Source organism: Bufo bufo, chromosome 1 (genome assembly GCF_905171765.1).
Source record: "Bufo bufo chromosome 1, aBufBuf1.1, whole genome shotgun sequence".
NCBI classification, from domain to species: domain Eukaryota; kingdom Metazoa; phylum Chordata; class Amphibia; order Anura; family Bufonidae; genus Bufo; species Bufo bufo.
Genome location: NC_053389.1, coordinates 762,187,502 through 762,209,872, shown reverse-complemented (window position 1 = coordinate 762,209,872; position 22,371 = coordinate 762,187,502). Strand labels below are relative to the sequence as shown.

The 22,371-nt window shown below is 45.9% G+C and overlaps 1 long non-coding RNA gene across 1 annotated transcript; it reads right to left on the bottom strand.

Annotated features, from left to right (window-relative positions):
* Window positions 1-793: 793 nt before the first annotated feature.
* On the bottom strand, window positions 794-19,139 carry LOC120986224. Its single transcript, XR_005775655.1, has 4 exons — window positions 19,020-19,139; window positions 18,664-18,668; window positions 5,707-5,720; window positions 794-804 (listed from the first exon to the last, which is right to left on the bottom strand). It is a non-coding gene; the product is annotated as an uncharacterized LOC120986224 (long non-coding RNA).
* Window positions 19,140-22,371: the final 3,232 nt, after the last annotated feature.

The window sequence follows — 22,371 nt, the reverse complement described above, 5'->3', positions numbered from 1 at the left end:
TATTAGTTACAGTTGGTCTGGTGGGTTATTAGCAACTTTAGCTAAGGTAGGACAGATAAGACAGTGGAAACATTGCACGAGAATGACCATTTCCTCTTTCTCTGAGAAAAAAAGTGTCAAAGAGGAACCTGCGTAGTTGCGCTATTTTCATAGCCTATAAAACTAAAGATGAGCAGCACATACACACTTACAGTCCCTGTGTAAATTAAGAGATTAAGTTTAAGAACTGAAAATGGCACTGTACATAATGTAACGCTCCTCAGCTCATCAGTGCCTAAAGGGGTTATGCCATATTTAATGCAAACAATGAAAATCAGATATCATATAGTACATGACAATCTCTTTCTAATAAAGCTTAAAGAGGACCTTTCACATGTAAAAACTATGTGAACTAAGTATGCTGCCATGTAGAGCGGCGCCCGGGGATCTCACTGCACTTACTATTATCCCCGGGCGCCGCTCCGTTCTCCCGTTATGCCCTCCGGTACCTTTGCTCCTTAAGTTATAGTAGACGGGTCTTCCCTTGTCCTGTGGGCGTCTCCTTCTCCTAGGCTGCAGCGCTGGCCAATCGCAGCGCACAGCTCACAGCTTGGGAGAAAAAAACCTACCAGGCTGTGAGCTGTGCGCTGCGATTGGCCATCGCTGCAGCCTAGGAGAAGGAGACGCCCACAGGACAAGGGAAGACCCGCCTACTATAACTTAAGGAGCAAAGGTACCGGAGGGCATAACGGGAGAACGGAGCGGCGCCCGGGGATAATAGTAAGTGCAGTGAGATCTCCGGGCGCCGCTCTACATGGCAGCATACTCAGTTCACATAGTTTTTACATGTGAAAGGTCCTCTTTAAAGCATCCGTGTTCCTCACATGGATCCAGAGATCTCCCCATTCATTGCTCCAATTGCTCCGCTAGATTTATTTTAAGCTGGCAGCTCTGGGGAGATGTGCTTTCTGCTGCAGCTTAGGGGGCGGGGGTGTCCTTTCTCAAGGAGTGAGTCCTTTTTGCAGCTCTCTACGGGTAACTGTCACAGCTTGTAACAGAAGGTAGGGCTGGCAGCAGCTGAAGGATGGAGCTGAGCATGTGTGTCCACCTTAGCGATGTTACTGCGGTAAAGACAGAGAAATAAGGAATAGAGATGTCGCGAACATAAAATTTTCCGTTCACGAACGGCGAACGTGAATTTCCGCAAATGTTCGCGAACGGGCGAACCGCCATAGACTTCAATAGGCAGGCGAATTTTAAAACCCACAGGGACTCTTTCTGGCCACAATAGTGATGGAAAAGTTGTTTCAAGGGGACTAACACCTGGACTGTGGCATGCCGGAGGGGGTCCATGGCAAAACTCCCATGGAAAATTACATAGTTGACGCAGAGTCGGGTTTTAATCCATAAAGGGCATAAATCACCTAACATTCCTAAATTGTTTGGAATAACGTGCTTTAAAACATCCAGTGTGTGTATACGATCAGGTATGATGTTGTATCGATCAGGTAGTGTAAGGGTTACGCCCGCTTCACAGTGACAGACCAAACTCCCCATTTAACGCACCGCAAACAACCGCAAACAGTCCATTTGTACAACCGCAAGCTCCCCATTTGCACAAGGTTGGATACCAAGCTAGTCATGTCCCGTTCCTTGTCCTCACTGACGTCATTGAAGGTCTCTTCTCTTTATACGCAGACGACGTATTTCTATCTCTAACAAACCCGGAACAATCCTTAGTGGCGGTGATGGCCCAAATCTCCAGCAATGAGGAATTTTCATACTACCATCTGAACTCTGCTAAAACGCAAGCATTACCAATTAAGATTCCAGAGAATGTGATGGCGAACTTACAAAGAGATTGGCTGTTTGATTGGCAGCCTCATAGTATCAAATGCCTAGGCACAAATATGACCGCATCATTGTCTCACCTCTATACCTTAAATTACGAACCGCTCCTTCAATCTACAGAAAGGGAACTTGCGGAATACGTTAAACAGGATAGTTCATGGCTTGGCAGGATAGCCTCATTTAAAATGTTTATCCTCCCAAAGTTTCTATATCTATATCGCACCCTGCCCATATGCCTTCCGGAAAGATTATTTTCCTGAGCGCATGCTTTACTCTCAAAGTACACCTGGGGAAATAGGCGCCCGAGGCTTGCCCGCGCTATTATTACCAGAGAGCGACTTAAGGGCGGTTTAGCCTTGCCTGATCTGAGATTATATTATATAGCGACGTTGGTTTCTATCTTGAGGGGTTGGGTTAGGCCATCTTTAGAAATACCATGGATACATTTAGAGGAACATTTAACCAATTGATATTCCCTATCAGAGTTATTGCATCTTATTTTTTGGAACGTCCCTTTGCCACAAGGTCTTTGCCCAACTGTCCAAGCATCTCTTGCCGCTTGGTCTAAGTACCATGAGTTGGCGGACGCAGACGAATCTCCTACTCTTGCATCTATCCCCTTCTCACTGATTCAGTCTCTCTTGCTTCACTCTGACCTGTCGTCTTGGCGATCGAGTTCCATTCACTGGGTAGGGGACCTAATGGAGCAAGGAACACCGCAAATGTTTCATTCTCTGTGTGAGAAATTCTCTCTCCCAGCGTAGGACTTTTATAAATATCTCCAGATCAGGCACCTAATCCAGGGTTTACATCATACAGGAGTTAAAATGGATAGGCTAGCGACAGTGTATAACACAAGTAACTCAATGGGACTAAAACCTTTGTACAATGCAATCTTACACCCGTCCCATTTTAAGCGCTCCCATCTAATGATGGCTTGGGAGACAGACCTGGGTCAACCATTTTCGGATGCAGAGTGGACACGTGCTATTAGCATGATACATAAACATCTGATGTGCATATCACATGTCGAGTCTGCCCTGAAGATGGTTCTCAGATGGTACTACACCCCTGACAGGTTGGTGCGAATGTACGCATCGGCCTCCAACTGTTGCTGGAGGGGGTGCGGTTGCAGGGAAACATTGTATCATGTGTTATGGCAATGCCCTATTATACAAAGTTACTGGTCAGCATGTCGCGACTTGCTGACCCAAATACCCCCCAGCAAGACTAATTGGAATCCACAACTGGTATTGTTATTTATAGGAGTTGATCTTCTGCCATCCTCTTATAGGCAATTTTTCTGTATATTTTGTATCACAGCAAAACTGGTGTTGCTGAGGAGATGGAAAACTCCAGATGTACCGCCTCTTAGTGACTTAATCATCGCTCTTAATAACACATATACTTATGAGAAGATCATCTCGCTGGGGAAAGGTGGCTTTACCAAATTTCAGTTGCACTGGGCCTCTTGGGCACGGTCCCCCTTGTGCTTCTCCCCATAACACACCCTGGTCCACTGAGTAATCTGGATATATCATACAGTGGAGGTAGGATGCAAGGTAGTGCTGCTTTTTAAGATCCGTTCTAGTACTGGCACAGGCAGACACCTTTTTGACCTATAACATAGCTATCTATTAGGCAATAATCTTATGTAATTGTGTTTTTTTTGTCGATTTTGTGCTTCTATGTTTCCCTGAAGCACTGTTTCTAATATGTCTTAAACTATGTAAAAGCTTCGGGTAACCCCCGGAATCTGTACTTATCTGTTTATTAAAAAATGGAAATAAATACTATTGAAACGAATGTCTCTTCCTCCACCCAGCCATGTACAACACCAAGGGTCCCCGAAAGGTGACAACAAGCCCCCTGGGATGCCTGCTGTGGTTGGTCTTCCACCGCCTCAAAGCCACCTTCCTCCTCTGACTCCTCTTCTTCAGACTCCTCTCTCTGCGTTGCCGCAGGTCCAGCAATCGACGACGACAAGGCTGCTTCTGGTGGTGATGGTGACCACAACTCTTCCTCTTCATGATCATCTACGGCCTGATCCAGCACTCTTCGCAGGGCACGCTCCAGAAAAAACGCATATGGGATGAGGTCGATGATGTTGCCTTGGGTTTGACTGACCAGGTTTGTCACCTCCGCAAAAGGACGCATAAACCTACAGCCATTGTGCATGAGCGTTCAGTAACACGGCCAAAAAATACCCAGCTCCGCAGAGGCTGTCCTCTTTTTTTATTATTAAAAAAATCTGTTCTTACCAGTTTAATCTCTGTTTTGTCCCCTATCAGGGGGCGGTGTATGGAATAGATTTTAGGAACCTGGAGATGGAATAAGATGGTTCGTCGGTCCTCTTACTTCCAATTTGGGGCACTGCGCGTGCGCCGTGCAATGTACTGTGCCACCCTATATGAGTGGTGTGTTAAGTAGTACTATTCCTATCAGTTTAATCCCTGTTACGTCCCCTATCAGGGGTCGGAGTATGGAATAGATTTTAGGAACCGGGAGATGGAAATAGATGGTTGATCGGTCCTCTTACTTCCAATTTGGGGCACTGTGCGTGCGCCGTGCAATGTACTGTGCCACCCTATATGAGTGGTGTGTTAAGTAGTACTATTCTTATCAGTTTAATCCTTGTTACGTCCCCTATCAGGGGACGTGTATCGAATAGATTTTAGACAACCGCAAAGAGTTGTCAATAGTTGACACACTCATGACATAAATTTTATTCCTCTATGCGTCAATCTTGGTGTAGTGATGACTGTGCTCGTGCGCACGTTTGGCAGATTGCAGGCGATGGCGGTTTTTCAAAGCCTATGGTCGTGCTGAGGTAGTTCAGTGACAGTTAAGTGACCCAGAAAACAATGATTCTGCAGTGTGGGCCCATTGTTGGCCTAGTAGGCTTTAATGATCACCTTAGATGATCACAAAGAAAATGTATGTTTTTTCTATGCAAAATTATCCAGCCGATCACTTTTAGTCTGTTCACAATGAAGCAACGACCTTATCATCTGGGGTGTGCCAACATTGCCATTGCCAACACACTCATAGAGGTGATCGCTTCATTGTGATACACAAGCCCCTTCACCACAACAAGGTAACGATCACGAAGGGGAATTGACACATGTATGTGCCTTTTTTTTTTTTTTGCAGCCACAGTGCAGCACCAGAGGCCAGAAAAATTAGGCATGTACACATGCCTGAAAAACTAGGTGTTTTCCAGGCAGAAAGTGCACTAATACATTGCGGCTTGAACCCTAGTTGGTGGCGGAGAAGTCATGCAAGTTATCCGGCATGCAGAGATTAAATACAGCAGCGTGTGGACCATTTTTAGCCCAATGCATCTCATCAGGCCTTTTTTAGTCAAATGCATCCCCCACTGTCAGTCCCTTCGGGATCCATGCCTCATTCATCTTAATAAAGGTGAGGTAATCTAGACTTTTTTGACCTAGGCGACTTCTCTTCTCAGTGACAATACCTACTGCTGCGCTGAAGGTCCTTTCTGACAGGACACTTGAAGCGGCGCAGGCCAGAAGTTCTATCGCAAATTGGGATGGCTCAGGCCACAGGTCAAGCCTGCACACCCAGTAGTCAAGGGGTTCATCGCTCCTCAGAGTGTCGATATCTGCAGTTAAGGCGAGGTAGTCTTCTACCTGTCTGTCGAGTCGTTCGCTGAGGGTGGACCCCGAAGGGCTGTGGCGATGTGTAGGACTTAAAAAGCTCTGCATGCACTCCATCAACAACACGTCTGTAAAGCGTCCTGTCCTTGCCGGCGTGGTCGTGGTAGGAGAAGGATTACTTTCACCTCTTCCCCTGTTAGATTCCCGCTGTGCTGTGACATCACCCTTATACGCTGTGTAAAGCATACTTTTTAACTTCTTTTGGAACTGCTGCATCCTTTCCGACTTCCGGTAATTCGGTAACATTTCAGCCACTTTCTGCTTATACCGGGGGTCTAGTAGCGTGGCCACCCAGTACAGGTCGTTCTCCTTCAGCCTTTTTATACGAGGGTCCCTCAACAGGCATGACAGCATAAAAGACCCCATTTGCACAAGGTTGGATGCCGAGCTACTCATGTCCCGTTCCTCATCCTCATTGATCTCATTGAAGGTCTGTTCTTCCCCCCAGCCACGTACAACACCACGGGTACCAGATAGGTGACAACGAGCTCCCTGGGATGCCTGCTGTGGTTGGTCTTCCTCCTCCTCAAAGCCACATTCCTCCTCTGACTGCTCTTCCTCAGACTCCTCTTCCAGCGTTGCCGCAGGTCCAGCAAGCGATGCTGATAAGGCTGTTTCTGGTGGTGATGGTGACCACAACTCTTCCTCTTCACGCTCATCTATGGCCTGATCCAGCACTCTTCGCAGGGCACGCTCCAGGAAGAAAACAAATGGGATGATGTCGCTGATGGTGCCTTCGGTGCGACTGACTAGGTTTGTCACCTCCTCAAAAGGACGCATGAGCCTACAAGCATTGCGCATGAGCGTCCAGTAACGTGGCAAAAAAATACCCAGCTCTGCAGAGGCTGTCCTAGCAGCCCGGTCATACAAATAATTGTTGACGGCTTTTTCTTGTTGGAGCAGGCGGTCGAACATTAGGAGTGTTGAATTCCAACGTGTCGGGCTGTCGCAAATCAAGCGCCTCACTGGCATGTTGTTTCGCTGCTGAATATCGGAAAAGTACGCCATGGCCGTGTAGGAACGCCTGAAATGGCCACACACCTTCATGGCCTGCTTCAGGACGTCCTGTAAGCCTGGGTACTTATGCACAAAGTGTTGTATGATCAGATTTAACACATGTGCCATGCACGGCACATGTGTCAACTTGCCCAAATTCAATGCCGCCAACAAATTGCTTCCGTTGTCACAAACCACTTTGCCGATCTCCAGTTGGTGCGGGGTCAGCCACTGATCCACCTGTGCGTTCAGGGCGGACAGGAGTGCTGGTCCGGTGTGACTCTCTGCTTTCAGGCAAGTCAACCTCAAACCCGTATCCGGGATGTGGAATAGCCCTGGGGAGCTAGGGGGGTGCAGTTGATATGGAGCAAGACACAGCAGCAGAAAAGGACGCAGCCGAGGAGGTTAGCGAAGAGGATGGAGTAGGAGGAGTAGAGGAGGTGGCAGAAGGCCTGCCTGCAAGTCGTGGCGGTGTCACCAACTCCTCTGCAGAGCCGCGCATTCCATGCTTGGCAGCCGTCAGCAGGTTTACCCAATGCGCAGTGTATGTGATACACCTGCCCTGACTGTGCTTTGCAGACCAGGTATCAGATGGACCCTTGACCCAACACTCTGTGCCAGACATGCCATGACTTCCTTTTCCACAATAGAGTACAGGTTGGGGATTGCCTTTTGTGAAAAAAAAATTCAGCCGGGTACCTTCCACTGCGATGTCCCAATAGCTACAAATTTTTTGAAGGCCCCAGACTCCACCAGCTTGTATGGTAAAAGCTGGCGGGCTAAGAGTTCCGACAATCCAGCTGTCAGACGCCAGGCAAGGGGGTGACTCTGTGACATTGGCTTCTTACGCTCAAACATTTCCTTGACAGACACCTGACTGTGGGCAGATGAGCAGGAACTGCTGAAGGTGAGAGGCGGAGTGGCGGGTGGTTGAGAGGGGACAAGGAGGACAGCAGTGGTTGACGTGGCTGAAGATGCTAGACCAGGAGGAAGATGGTGGCTTTGAGTTTGTGTGCTGCTTGTACTCATCATGTGTTGATCCCATAGGCATTTGTGATGTGAGATCATGTTCCTTCGCAAAGCAGTTGTACCTAGGTATGTGTTGGACTTCCCACGACTCTTTTGACACAGGTTGCAAATGGCATCGCTGTTATCAGAGGCAGACACACAAAAAAATGCCACACTGCTGAGCTTTGCAATAACGGCATTCTGGTGGTGGCAACAGCATGCGTTGATTGGCGTGCTGTCTGGCTGACCCCGGGTGCCGATACATGCTGTTTGACTGTGCCACTAGCTCCTTGCGACAACCTCCCCCTGCTTCCAACTCATCTCCTCCTCCTCTCTGTCTCCCCATCTGAACTTTCCCCCTGTTCTTCTTCTCTTCGAGCAGGCACCCACGTGACATCCACGGACACATCGTCATCATCAACCGCTTCACTTGTATCTGACAACTCAGCAAAGGAAGCAGCAGCGGGTAATACATCATCATCACACCGTACGTCCATTTGTGTAATGCTGCCTGACTGAGACATATCCCTGTTATCTACATCCTCTGGCAATAATGCGCATCACTCATTTCTTCCAACTGATGTGTAAATAACTCCTCTGACAGATCAAGTGAAGCGGCTGTGGTGCTAGTGTTGGTGGTGGCGGTGGGCGGGCGAGTGGTAACTTGAGAGGTGCCCGAAGCTGAGCTGGAGGAGGATGGTGCGTCAAGGTTCCGAGCGGAAGCTGTAGAAGATTGGGTGTCCTGTGTTAGCCAGTCAACTATGTCCTCAGAACTTTTCGAGTTCAGGGTACGTGGCCTCTGAACACTGGGCATTATTCTAGGGCCAAAGGAAATCACAGCACCACGACCACGACGGCCCCTCCGGGGTGGCCTGCCTCTGCCTGTCATTCTTTTTTAGATTAGTGGTACTATGCGTGCAAGGTACTGTGCCACCCAATATGAGTGGTGGGCAGTGGGCACAGTAGAGTCTGTGGGCCTGACACTCACTGGCAGGCAACTGCAATTATATTACAGAGAAAAAATTAAATGAATTTTTTATCTGCAAGGTACTGTGCCACCCAATATGAGTGGTGGGCACTGGCAGTGGGCACAGTACAGTCAGTGGGCCTGACACACACTGCCAGGCAACTGAAATTATATTACAGAGAAAAAATTAAATTATTTTTATCTGCAAGGTACTGTGCCACCTAATATGAGTAGTGGGCACTGGCAGTGGGCACAGTACAGTCAGTGGGCCTGACACACACTGGCAGGCAACTGCAATTATATTACAGAGAAAAAATAAATGACTTTTTTATCTGCAAGGTACTGTGCCACCCGATATGAGTGGTGGGGACTGACAGTGGGCACAGTACAGTCTGTGGGCCTGACACACACTGGCAGGCAACTGAAATTATATTACAGAGAAAAAATTAAATGACTTTTTTATCTGCAAGGTACTGTGCCACCCGATATGAGTGGTGGGCACTGACAGTGGGCACAGTACAGTCAGTGGGCCTGACACACACTGGTAGGCAACTGAAATTGTATTACAGAGAAAAAATTAAATGACTTTTATCTGCAAGGTACTGTGCCACCCAATATGAATAGTGGGCACTGGCAGTGGGCACAGTACAGTCAGTGCGCCTGACACACACTGGCAGGCAACTGCAATTATATTACAGAGAAAAAAATGTATGACTTTTTTATCTGCAAGGTACTGTGCCACCCGATATGAGTGGTGGGCACAGTAAAGTCTGTGGGCCTGACTCTCACTGGCAGGCAACTGCAATTATAATACAGAGAAAAAATTAAATTACTTTATCTGCAAGGTACTGTGCCACCCGATATGAGTGGTGGGCACTGACAGTGGGCACAGTACAGTCAGTGGGCCTGACACACACTGGTAGGCAACTGAAATTGTATTACAGAGAAAAAATTAAATGACTTTTATCTGCAAGGTACTGTGCCACCCAATATGAATAGTGGGCACTGGCAGTGGGCACAGTACAGTCAGTGCGCCTGACACACACTGGCAGGCAACTGCAATTATATTACAGAGAAAAAAATGTATGACTTTTTTATCTGCAAGGTACTGTGCCACCCGATATGAGTGGTGGGCACAGTAAAGTCTGTGGGCCTGACTCTCACTGGCAGGCAACTGCAATTATAATACAGAGAAAAAATTAAATTACTTTATCTGCAAGGTACTGTGCCACCCGATATGAGTGGTGGGCAGTGGGCACAGTACAGTCTGTGGGCCTGACACTCACTGGCAGGCAACTGCAATTATATTAGAGGAAAAATTAAATGACTTTTATCTGCAAGGTACTGTGCCATCCAATATGAGTGGTGGGCACTGGCAGTGGGAACAGTACAGTCAGTGGGCCTGACACACACTGGCAGGCAACTGCAATTATATTACAGAAGAAAAATTAAATGACTTTTTTTATCTGCAAGGTACTGTGCCACCCGATATGAGTGGTATGCACACAGTACACTCTGTGGGCCTGTGGCCTCTCACACACGGGCAGGCAACTGCAATATATATATAGAAAAAAAGAAAAAAAAAGAAGACTGATGTACCGGCCCTAAAAAGGGCTTTTTGGGGTGCTGTCAGGACGCTGTCCTGACAGCAGATCAGATGAGTCTTTGAGGACTGGAGTGGACACAGAACACTGGCCTAGCTAACGATTTCCCTATTAATTCAGCAGCAGCTGCACTCTCCCTGCACTAACTAACACTGCAGCTTCAGAATGAATCTAAGATGGATGCTGTCCTTGCTTTTTGATAGGAGGTGGGAGGGTCTGGGAGGGAGGGTCTGCTGCTGATTGGCTGGAATGTGTCTGCTGACTGTGAGGTACAGGGTCAAAGTTTGCTCAATGATGACGTATAGGGGGCGGACCGAACATCGCATATGTTCACCCGCCGCGTCGAACGCGAACAAGCGATGTTCGCCGGGAACTGTTTGCCGGCGAATAGTTTGGGACATCTCTAATAAGGAACAGAACAAACAGCAGGTGGTGGTATAAAGATAGATTTTATTGTATAACTCAATGGCTTTACTAAATTTGTAATTACATGCAAGTACAAAAGTATTCAGATCCAGGTTCTGATTTAAAAAAGGAATATTTTTGTGGGACAACCCACTTAATATCATACATGCCAACTTTTTCATTGTAGCATCCAAGAGAGTGGAGGAAGAAATTTATTTTAGCCAATGCCCCTCCCTTTTTTAAGGCTCTGTCCCCTTTCATGCAGCCCCTCTATTTGCATGTTTATGAACCAATCATGAGAATGACAGCATCCCAGCGTCACAAATGACCGCTTTTTTTGCTGTCCACAGCTGCGTCATATTTTGCCCAGGCACTGGAAGTACCTGAAATGGTCCAGCACCTTTGGAGAGGGTACAGCCTTGGATGGCAAAGAAAGCGGTCACATGAGTAAACCACAAAACTGACACCATTTTGCTTCCCACGGAAGGGGCAGCAGCAGCAACGCCCTATTCGCAGGCAGATAGGGGATAAGTGTGCTGTAAGGTTGCTATGCCATTGTGACACGCTCGCTGTCTCGGTTTTATGTTTGACACTGATCTTTCCTTCACCCCCTCTATTCAATCTCTCGCCCGCTTATGTCGCCTACACCTCTAACCTGTGACTACAGCTAACCATACTTTGCTGCTTGTGAAGGATTACAGTTAAGACACCCGTCATACTTAACCACGTCTGGCCAGACGTGCCTCTAAAGACCTGTATCCCACAGTGGACACTACAGCCACAATTGTCAGATTACAGTTGTTAGCCAGAGATTCTAGATAGTGAGACTTTAGTAAAATAACATAACAAGATTGCCATTACTTGCCATTTTGACAGCCTCCATACCACCATCTGGGAAAAGGATTTGCACTGCGTACAGATTATTGCGTACAGATTATTGTCAGATGTACTACAACTCCCATTTTGCACTCAAGTAAAAAGAGATATTTATTCTTCTACCTCTGGCCTGGCTTCCTGACTCCTATGACAGCATACGCTGACCATTGCACTACAACACCTCCTGCAAGGCACCCATACAACCACCAACTACAAGGGTACCCCACACTACCATCAGGCAGCCCCAACTACAGGGATTGGCCCAAGGGAAAAAAGGATGCACTCTACTTTTACTGCACCGGCCATCGGGAGCAACAGCCTGAGGGAAACCACTGTGACACATCCTATAGTCAGAGCCACTACCACTCCCATCCTCCACTCCGGCTCCTCACAGTGAGGTCGATGCATATCAAATGCACTACACCAGAAAAGTGGAGTGATTTTGCCAGTTTTATCACTGGAGCAGGGATTTGCAACAAATTTCTGAAGTGTTTGCGTAATTTTTATTGTGGTTTGTGTCATGCTCTGCAGTTTACAGTTACTTGGGGGTGGATAAGATGTTTTTTGGGCAGGGCTACATTTGTAAAAACAATTAACACAAAAAGTTACAAGTTCACTATAGTTCCCTGGAGAGGTACCTTTATAATAATTATGATTAGACTTTAGACTAAAAAAATCTAGAGGTATATTGTGCAACAAATAACGTGCAACATGTAAATTGGTAGCACAAAACTTGGCTTTAAACCAAGCAGACACTCAAAAAGATTTTCACATATAAGGTTTGTGCTGATAAATTTCCTAATATAATTTCAACAACTAAAATGGTGCACAGTATGCTGCAACGCTCCCTCTAGAGGTGACTACATGCAGCTAAAATGTTATTATTTAAAGGGCTTTTCTAGGACTTGAATAATGATGGCCTGTCTCCAGGATAGGTCATCAGTATCTGATTAGTTAGGTTCCGATTACCATACCAGCACTACTGCCGAACAGCTGTTTCCTCTACAGTGACATCACGTACATTGATCACAAGGCTTATGCGCACTCAAGTCAATAATATTGAGCAGCTATACCAAGTACAGCCTCTATACTAACATATTTTTCACTTTATAAGACGTACCTGATGATAAGATGCACCTAGGTTTTAGAGGAGGGAAAAAAAGAAAAATTATATTTTTCATCAGAGCCCCAAACTACACCCTCAGTCTTCTTTTGACTTCAGATCAAACCCCCATATAAGAATTCAGATACCCATGTCAGACCTCAGATTAGATTCCTCATTTCAGACCTCTGACCCCCCATGTCAGACCTCAGATCAGTCCCCCATATCAGATCAGACCTCCATGTCAGACCTCATATCAGACCCGCATATTAGATCAGATCCCCATGTCAGACCTCAAAACAGATCCCCATATTAGATCAGACCCCCATGTCAAACCTCAGATTAAATTCCCCTATTAGATCAGACCCCCATGTCAGACCGCATATCAGACCCCATATTAGATCAGACCCCCATATCAGACCTCACATCAGATCCCCCTATTAGATCAGGCCTCCATGTCCGACCTCAGATAAGATCCCCATATTAGATCAGACCCCTATTTCAGACTTCAGATCAGACCTCCCTAGTAGATCAAACCCCCATGTCAGACCTCATATCAGAGCCCCATATTAGATCAGACCCCTATGTCAGACCTCAAATAAGATCCCCCTATTAGATCAGACCTCCATGTCAGACCTCAGATCAGGCCCCCATATTAGATCAGACCCCTATGTCAGACCTCAAATAAGATCCCCCTATTAGATCAGACCTCCATGTCAGACCTCAGATCAGACCCCCATATTAGATCAGACCCTCATGTCAGACCTCACATCAGACCCCCATATTAGATCAGACCCCCATCAGAGCTCACATCAGACCCCCCATGCCACACTTCAGATCAGATGCCCATCAGAAATGAAAATAAATAAATTCACCTACTTCTTCTGATCTACTGCTACTCTCCAGGTCTGGCGGTCTCTCCTGCAGTCATGTTCCCTGATCTTCTCCAGGAACCGCTCTGCACAGTCCTAACTGCATGCAGAATCAGATCATAGTGTGAGAGAGTTGAGTACCGACACTCCCACCTCACTCCCCGCACCAACTGCATACTAGTGAGCATCTCCATAATGGAAGCACTCACTAGTATTCGCTTTATAAGACGCACTGTGCTTGGTATACTGTAAACAGGCCGCCACGCTTGTCCTCCCCTCCAAACAGCTAATTGGTGGAGGTGCTGGAAGTCAAACCACCACCAATAAGATATTTATGTTAAGAAATAAATAAGCACAGAATATTTAATCTAAAAATACTATATTGAACCAGATTTATTAATAGTTTTTCTCCCAAAAAAAAGTGTTTGCACTATAATATGTGACATTTTACACTTCTTGACACTTTTGAAAAGTTGTAGGGTTTAGCAGCCTGACAAATTTGCTATAATTTATGCCAGAGAGTGGTATAATTACAGCTGAAATCCACCTGAGCTCATACCGAGCATAAATTTCGGTTTCATGCACACATGCAGCCAGAAGATGCTCCAAATTTCCTAAGTGGCATGTGTCTCAATAAATTTAGTGCTTTTCACATCAACTGACTTTTTTTAAGGCTCGCAAGGGAGAGATTTATCAAAACTGGTGCAAAGGAAAACTGGCTTAGTTGCCCATAGCAAACAATTAGATTCCACCTGTAACGGGGTTCCGAAGGTGCATTCGGTCCCCCATTACCCGCAGACCTGTTGCTTAGCTTTGGGAATGAGGATCTGTGTTTGACCTCATTCCCAGGTCGGCTTTACTGCAGGGTGGCTCCCTGCTCCTAAGTCTGCCTTGAGCGCCGAGCTGATCACTCGGTGCTCAACTGGTTGGTCTGTCGGTCATGTGACGCTGGCCACGTCACATGACCCTCACTCCCCACTATAAATACAGGCAGCCTGCTAGTCAGAGGTTGCCTGTTAATTTTCTAGGTTCCTGGCTATTTGTTGGACTACTGAATACTCACCTGATTCCGTTCCCTGACGATCCTTTGCCTGCTCCTCCTGTACTGCGCATCCGTCCTGGTATTGTGACCTCGGCTCCCACCTGACTACTCTCTTAGGACTCCTCTTGTACTTCTCTGCTCTCCTGGTATTTGACCCCGGCTTCTCCTGACCATTCTCTGCTTAACCCTTTGTACTGCGTAGCTCTCTTGGTTCTGACCCGGTCCGTTCATGTTCCGTATTTTGTCTTGTCTGTCTTCCCTGCACGTATCCTAAGTTAGGGACTGTCGTCCAGTTGACCCCTGTCATCAGGACTTGTGAGGCAAGTAGGCAGGGCCAGGGGTGAGGGTGGAGCGCAGTGGTCACTATCCCTCCCCCTGTGTGTGTGTGGACGTGACCGTTACACCACCTTTCATTTTTCATAGCTGCTTTGCAATAAAGGAAAGGATCAATCTGTTTGGTTTTGATAAATCTCCCCCTTTGTTTTAGTAACTCTGCCCTAGTGTCATAAAAGCCTGAGATTCACTTTAAAGGGATTGTCTTATAGGTGCGGATCCCACTGGCACCACTCCCATTCACTTCTATAGCCAGCGCTCGGCTATTTTCAGCAGCCCCATAGAAACTGAATGGAGGGCGGCTGCGCATGCGCAGTGCACCCGCCAACCCTTTTGGGGCTCCGTTCTCGATATAGGTGCAGGTCCCGTCGGTGGGACCATCACCTTTAAGACAACGGGGGCATATCCTACCAACATGCCCCCATTGTCTGTGATGAGACAACCCTTAAAGCTTCATTTGTTGCTGATAGCAACACACCACAATGCAGCTTCCATTTCTTATTATGCTTTTGAAACATGAAAGCTGCACTGTGATTGGTTGCTAAGGACAAAAAAGTCTTGCTTTTAGTTTTCATGGATCTTCTCCATAATTTGACCTTTAAGTCAGCGGATAAAAAGCTAATGTTATTAAGGGTTTATTTTAAAATCATCCACTTACTGTGACCTGAGAAACCCCATTAATCCACAGTTCTGAGAAAGAGCTATATATGGAGGCAGACAAATGCTTCACATTCCTTTGTCTATCTCGCCCTGTGTATGTGGGCACACTATCAAATAATGGGCAAGTTCACTTTGCCAAGGAAATTTTCTGGTCTGCTAAGAAGACTGTTAAAAGGAGAAATCCAGTAAAAATAAAAATAAATCATGGATGGCCATGAAATAGTTAAAAAAATAAACTAACTTATACTCAACTCACCGATCCCCCGATGCTGCCTCAGTCAGTGATTGGACAGCGTGCTGCCCCCCAGGGGAGTAGTACCGGTGTGTAGGATATGAGTGGTATACTGTGGCCTATTATTTGTGTCATGGTGCTCCTATCTTCAGCTATATGCAAGGCTCTGGCAATTGGCCTTGACTGTTTATACCGTAATGCTATCTTTGGCTTCAAGTTTTAGTTACTGTCTCATGGGTGTATTGGACCTGTTGTCACCCTCTAAAATAAAGTCCAATTAATATCAGAAGTGGGCTGCTCTACAAGCTGCCTTCCCAAAGCTTCTGCAGCAGGAGGGGAAAACTCTTCCCTCACTGTGCCTTGCCTGGTCTCTTTGGACTGTCTCACTCAACTCCTCTAACTTCCTGAAAACCTCTCCTTTGGTGGGAAGCTGGACAGCCCACTTCTGCCCAAAGGGGAAAAGAATAGAATTGTTACAGCTGGAAAACCAGGCACATCACATGTACAAACAGTTGCATAGTAGTATTAAGGCACTAAATGAGAAGACCTTGCAATAAATATACTGATGGGATACATTGCTAGACATAGGAACCTATTGGCAGGTGGAAAAATTATAGCACCCCGCTCTGGGGTTCTACAATTGGCTGAGAAACATTCACTGCTGTTTTCTGATGTTTTGAGATGTTGACATGCAGTTGCAAAGCCTTGAAGGCATATAAAAACAATCTCTGAGCTTTTCCTTATGAATATTTGTGGGTGTTAAGAAAGTCTTCCTTCCCCCTTCCCCCTGCTCTACAAATAGAGTGAATAAAAGTGTTGCCCTGTCTGCAATCTAACTGATGGAATACTCATGTTGTATGCGTGGGACTACAAGTCTCTCTGTGTCCCTCTATCTCCACCACCAGTACCTCACCCTGCACTTCATCATAACCCTAACACCAAGGGTAGGTGTAACGCCCCAGAGTGGCATTACCAACTTTGCACCTCGCTACTGTCTTTATTGGTTAACCTCATGTCATCATGTGTATTTATTCCAGGTCCAAACACTGTGCATTCCTATTTCTAATGTAACTGTTATGTTTGAATGTAATGTACCTGGTTCACCAGCAGGTGGCAAATAAGGCAGAGCTATAGTTACATAGAGTGGAACCTTCTTTTCCATTCTAACCCCCACTGTGGTGTGGTGGGCGTGACCCACTTGCTTCAGGAAGCGTGGAGTTCAGTTAGATTTAGTTCCAGCTTACCCCCTGCTAAGGGAGGTTGTGCGGGGCCACGTCCCTGCTGGACATGCCCAAGCCAGCTTGAGCACCTTCAGCTCTGCTGGATATGGAGGCCACAGCCTGAAGCCTCAGAAGCCAGGAAGTAGAGTTCCCTGGTACTACTTAAGAGACAGACTACCAAGAGAGAAGTTACAGTATCCAGAGGAAGCTAAGTTATACAGCTGCCCTGTTAGTACAGCAAAGCCAGAGAGCAACATATGTAGCAGAGACGAGTTTGCCTGCCAGAGTTTTAATGCTAAAGCCTGCTGGAACCAAGACAAAGTCTGCAACCTGTTTGGAGAAACATTTATGCCAAGAAAAGCTGTTATTGTACTTCATCACAAGGTCTGGACTCAATTTATTCTTCATACCCAAGTTAACTACCCCTCTTATTGGTTGCTTCGGAAGACAATGCCTGGGGTCCAGCGTATCCAGGTAGGAGCACCGTGACACATACAAAACAGTAAGGGATATTGTAGGCCACCCTATACCACTTGGCCATTCCTACACCTGGGTCCCACCACCAACACCATTTCTTAAAGGGACTCTGTCCCGTTGTTGCTTCACTGCAACTGGCATCATGAATATTTCTTAAAGGGACTCTTTGCTGCTGTCGGACATTGCATAGGCCACCTTACATCAGGCAGGAGAACCCTCTCACTAGGGTACGCCCCTTCCTCACTGCGATACATAGCCCTAGGGGAGCACCAAAGTTGGATTCTGGCTTCCGTTTGGATAACCACCTCTCCAATTCTCACCCCTGGCACCTTCCCATGCTTGGCCTGCTGAACAGTCTAAAATCACACAGAATTGTAATGGCCTCAATGTTTTGCAGGTAAAACTGACGTTTATCTTCCAATTCACACTGCCATAAATGAATAGTTCCTTATTGGCCATAAAATATTGCATAAAAACGCAGATCTATCTACATCACAGTGCAACCATTACCAGGCAATGTAAAAACTTCACCATGTTTTTTTTTATCCACATTGTATCTAAGTCTCAGTTGTCCAGCATCCACTTCAAATGACCTCACCCAAACCGTGTCCTTTTTTCACACTGCATCTCTTAGGCTAACCTCCGGCCAGTGGCGTACCAAGGGGGGGGGGGGGGGGCGGCCCGCCCGGGTGCCACTCACAAGGGGGGTGCCATGACGGAGTCACCCCTCCATCCACTGCTGCACCGCGACGCGACTCCGCCAGGCGCCGGCTTCTGTGGAAGGATTATTGCGGCGGCGCGCAACATGACGTCACGGCGCTGACGCCGCGCCGCCTTCACGGATCTTTTAAAGAAGCGGAAGGATCCATTACCAGCGGTCGGACGGAGCCTGAGGCATCATCAAAATGTGAGTAAATAATTGTGTAATTAAGGGGTGTGTGTGTGTGTGTGTAATTAAGTGGGGGTTTGTAATTAAGGGGGGGTGTAATTAAGGTGTAATTAAGGGATGTGTGTGTGTAATTAAGGGAGGGGTTTGTAATTAAGGTGGGGAGGGAGGGGGTGTAATTAAGGGGGGAGTGTGTAATTAAGGGGGGTGTAATTAAGGGAGGGGGTGTAATTAAGGTAATAAATATTATTGAAAACATTGAAAAAAGTTTGTGCATGTTTTCTTAACTTTCTTGGGGGGGGGGGGGGGGGGTGCCAAACAAAGGGTTCGCCCCGGGTGCCAAATGCTCTAGGTACGCCCCTGCTCCGGCACACCAGCTGTGGTGAAACTACGACTCCCAGCATGCTCCATTCATTTTTATGGAGTTCTGAGAACAGCCAAGCAGGTGTACACCTTGGGAGTCGTAGTTTTACCACAACTGGAGTGCCGGAGGTTAGCCATCACAGTCCTAGGATATGGCCACTCGGTCAGGTTTCTTGATGCAGTTTTGGAAGCCAAAACCAGGGGAGAATTCAAAGAATAGAATTCGTATCTTTCTCTCCTTTTATGATTCACTCCTGATTTTGGCTTTCAAAACTGCATGCAGAAACCTGACCATGTGGCCGTATCCTAAGAGATGCTGTATGAAAATAGGACACGGTTAGGATGAGGTCACTTGAAGTGGATGCTGGACAACTAAGACTTTGCTACAAAATTGAACATACAGTAGGTTTTTTAATAGTGACACAAGCATAGGTCTATACATACCATGGCAGCGGCATCTGTAGACTTAGGCTACTTTTACACTAGCGTTTTTGCTGGATCCGGCAGGGTCCAGCAAAAAGGCTTCCGTTACTGACAATACAACCATCTGCCTCCGTTATTAACGGATCCGGTTGTATTATCTTTACCATTGCCAAGACAAATCCGTCATTAATTCCATTGAAAGTCAATGGGGGACGGATCCGTTTTCTATTGTGGCAGATTGTGGCAGAGAAAACGGATCCGTCTTGCTCCGCATCCTAGGACGGAAAGCAAAATACAACATGTTGTGGTTTGCTCTCCGGTCTGGGAACGCAACTAAACGGAATAGAATGCATCTTGGAGCATTCCGTTCTGTTCAGTTTTGTCTCCATTGACAATGAATGGGGACAAAACTGAAGCATTTTTTCGGTATTGAGCCCCTATGACGGAACTCAATACCGGAAAACTTAAACGCTAGTGTGAAAGTAGGCTTACTCACTTGGAGAAAAGTATACCAAGCTATCACTATTAAGCATACACTTGATTTTTTTATGATGAATTATTTGACAGTGCAGCTCCTTTTTTTAGAGGCTAGATTCCTCATTTCATCCATGAAAGGAAATTTTCTTTTCATCGCACATCCCATGCAAAAGACTTAATTCTCCCACACATCAAAGTTCTTCCCTTGCGATTCCCAGAAGCAGTACAAATTCCATAGTTTTTTTTCCCAGTGGTAAACTCTACAAATATGAAGAGCTCTTCTTAATAAAGTCCATACGCACACACTTGTGAGAAGATATATGAAGAACAGATGCCTCCAATGAGGTCATTTACCAGTTATTACTTAATTCATACAGCTATGAATAGGTTTAATAAAGAGACATTATCCAAAGGAAGGTGAATGCCATCGAGTAGAGGCGTAACATGGAGCTCCTAGGCCCAATGGAAAACCCAACCTGCCAAGTCCTAATTATGTTACGGGTGCCTTCTTATATGGAAGAGGAGCTTTTGGGCCACCTCTGGCACCTGGCCATGGGTATGAATGCTACTTCACCGCCACCCCCATATCTATGTCCTTGCCCCCAGTGTGAATTTTTTTTATTTTTCCATGTCCCCATCTATATTAAACAGGGTATATAATAAATAAAGCTCTTCTGGAGTGAAAACGTTAACTCAACACACATCCATATGGTTTGGGACTCGCTTAAGGCATACCTTCGGGGTACATATTCATATGAAATCAGGAAACAGAAAAATGTCTTTGCCCAAACTCAAAAAGAAATAGAAGGGATGCTTAACCAAATAATGAACGAGATCAGCCATGTAAATACCCCAGAAAAACAACTTCAACTAAAAAAAGCACAAGATGAATATAAACAATATCTATATAAAAAAGCACAGAATAAAATGTTCTTCTCAGGGTTGAGAAGCTTTAGCGAGTCCGGCAAACCAAGCAGATTATTATCCATGATAGTACAAAATCAAAGGGGGAGCAATAATATTATTGGAATTAGGACAGAGGCAGGAAACATCTTACGAGACCCTGATGACATTCTAAGGGAATTTACCCGATACTTCTCGACGTTATATCAAGCCGGGTCTAAAAATCAGGGAGGAAAAATAGATCAATATCTAGAGAATATTAAGATCCCTGAATTTGACCAACAAGATATTGACTGGCTGAATAGACCTATTCAACTGACCGAGCTACAGACTACGTTGCAGTCTATCAAGGGTAATACATCCCCAGGGGTGGATGGCTTCCCATTCGAATTATACCGGAAACATGAGGGAATCATCCTTCCCCAAATGTTGGAGGTACTAAACCAATCTTGGATAATGGGTTCCCTACCACCCTCATGGATGGAAGCAACCATCTCACTAATCCCCAAAAGAGGGAAAGATCCGCTGTCAGTGACTTCCTACCGCCCCATCTCTCTGTTAAACACAGACTATAAAATTCTCGCTAAATTGTTAGCCAATAGATTAAAAACTGTCATCCACAAAGTCATCCATGCAGATCAAACTGGGTTCATTCCCAAAAGGAATATACAGGACAACGTAAGGAGGGCCTTCCTGAACATCCAGATGGGGGAGGGGGGGGACTGCTCCATCCTGTCCCTGGACGCCGCTAAGGCCTTTGACAGGGTGGAGTGGCCCTTCCTCTGGAGGATAATGTCGCGGGTGAAAATAGGCGAATATTTCTCCAGATGGGTTCGCATTTTGTATCAAAACCCGGTATCTAGGGTCCGAATCAATGGTGAATACTCTGCCCCTTTTCCCCTGACCCGAGGAACACGCCAGGGTTGTCCCCTCTCCCCCTTGCTCTTCTCGCTGTTTCTGGAGCCAATTGCATGCAAAATTAGAACAGACGGCGAAATATCGGGCTTTGGGTGCGAGGGAGAAGCTGACAAAATAAGTTTATACGCGGACGATATGTTGCTTTTTCTGGGGAGGGGGTATATGAACTTGCCCAGGGTTATGGAAAGTCTGGATGAGTTTGGATGCCTATCTGGATATGAGATAAACTGGGAGAAATCAAAATTTCTCCCATTAAGACGTCCGGTCCCACTGGGCCATAATTTTCGGGTTAGTATACTGACCCCAGCAGATTCTTTACTATATCTGGGTATCCAGATAGGGACCAAACTGGAACATTATATGAAACTGAACATACTCCCAATAATAGATAGGCTTAAACTCCCCTTGTCACAAATTAACCGCATAGCACTAATAAAAATGACACTACTACCAATGTTACTATATGTATTTAATGCTAGCCCGATTATGATAGAAGATAAGTTTTTCAATAAGTTAGAGACTCTCTTCAATGAACTGATATGGGGCCGCAAGCGAGTTAGAATTAAGATACGGTATCTGTATAAAGAAGAGGGGGGAATGTCCATCCCTTTTCCAAAAGCATATTATTTAGCTGCCCAATTGAGATGGTGTGTGAGGAATCGAAGGAATAAATGCATTGGGTCTCTTTTTGGGGAGCACTGTAGACCATGGTCGGACCTTTTTCACATTCTCGAAACTGGGATTTTTAAGAACAAAAAAATAACAAATCCGTTTAGTAGAATGCTTGGTTATATCTGGCAACAAATTAGAGACATGGTGGGCGCATCTGAAGCAGTTCAGTACACCCCATTGTGGGGGAACGCACATTTACCACAAGTTATGCAATTGGGTGACGTTGAATATTGGGAAAAGTATGGGATATATTTAATCGCACAAGTTTTTTATGAAGGACAGATTAAGCCCCTAAATGAAATTTTATCAGACACTAAATTGGGATTTATAGATAAATTTCGATATGAACAACTACGTCACGCTATATATTACACGGAGAATAAGAATTACTTAAATATTGTAAGGAACACTTTTTTAGATCTTTG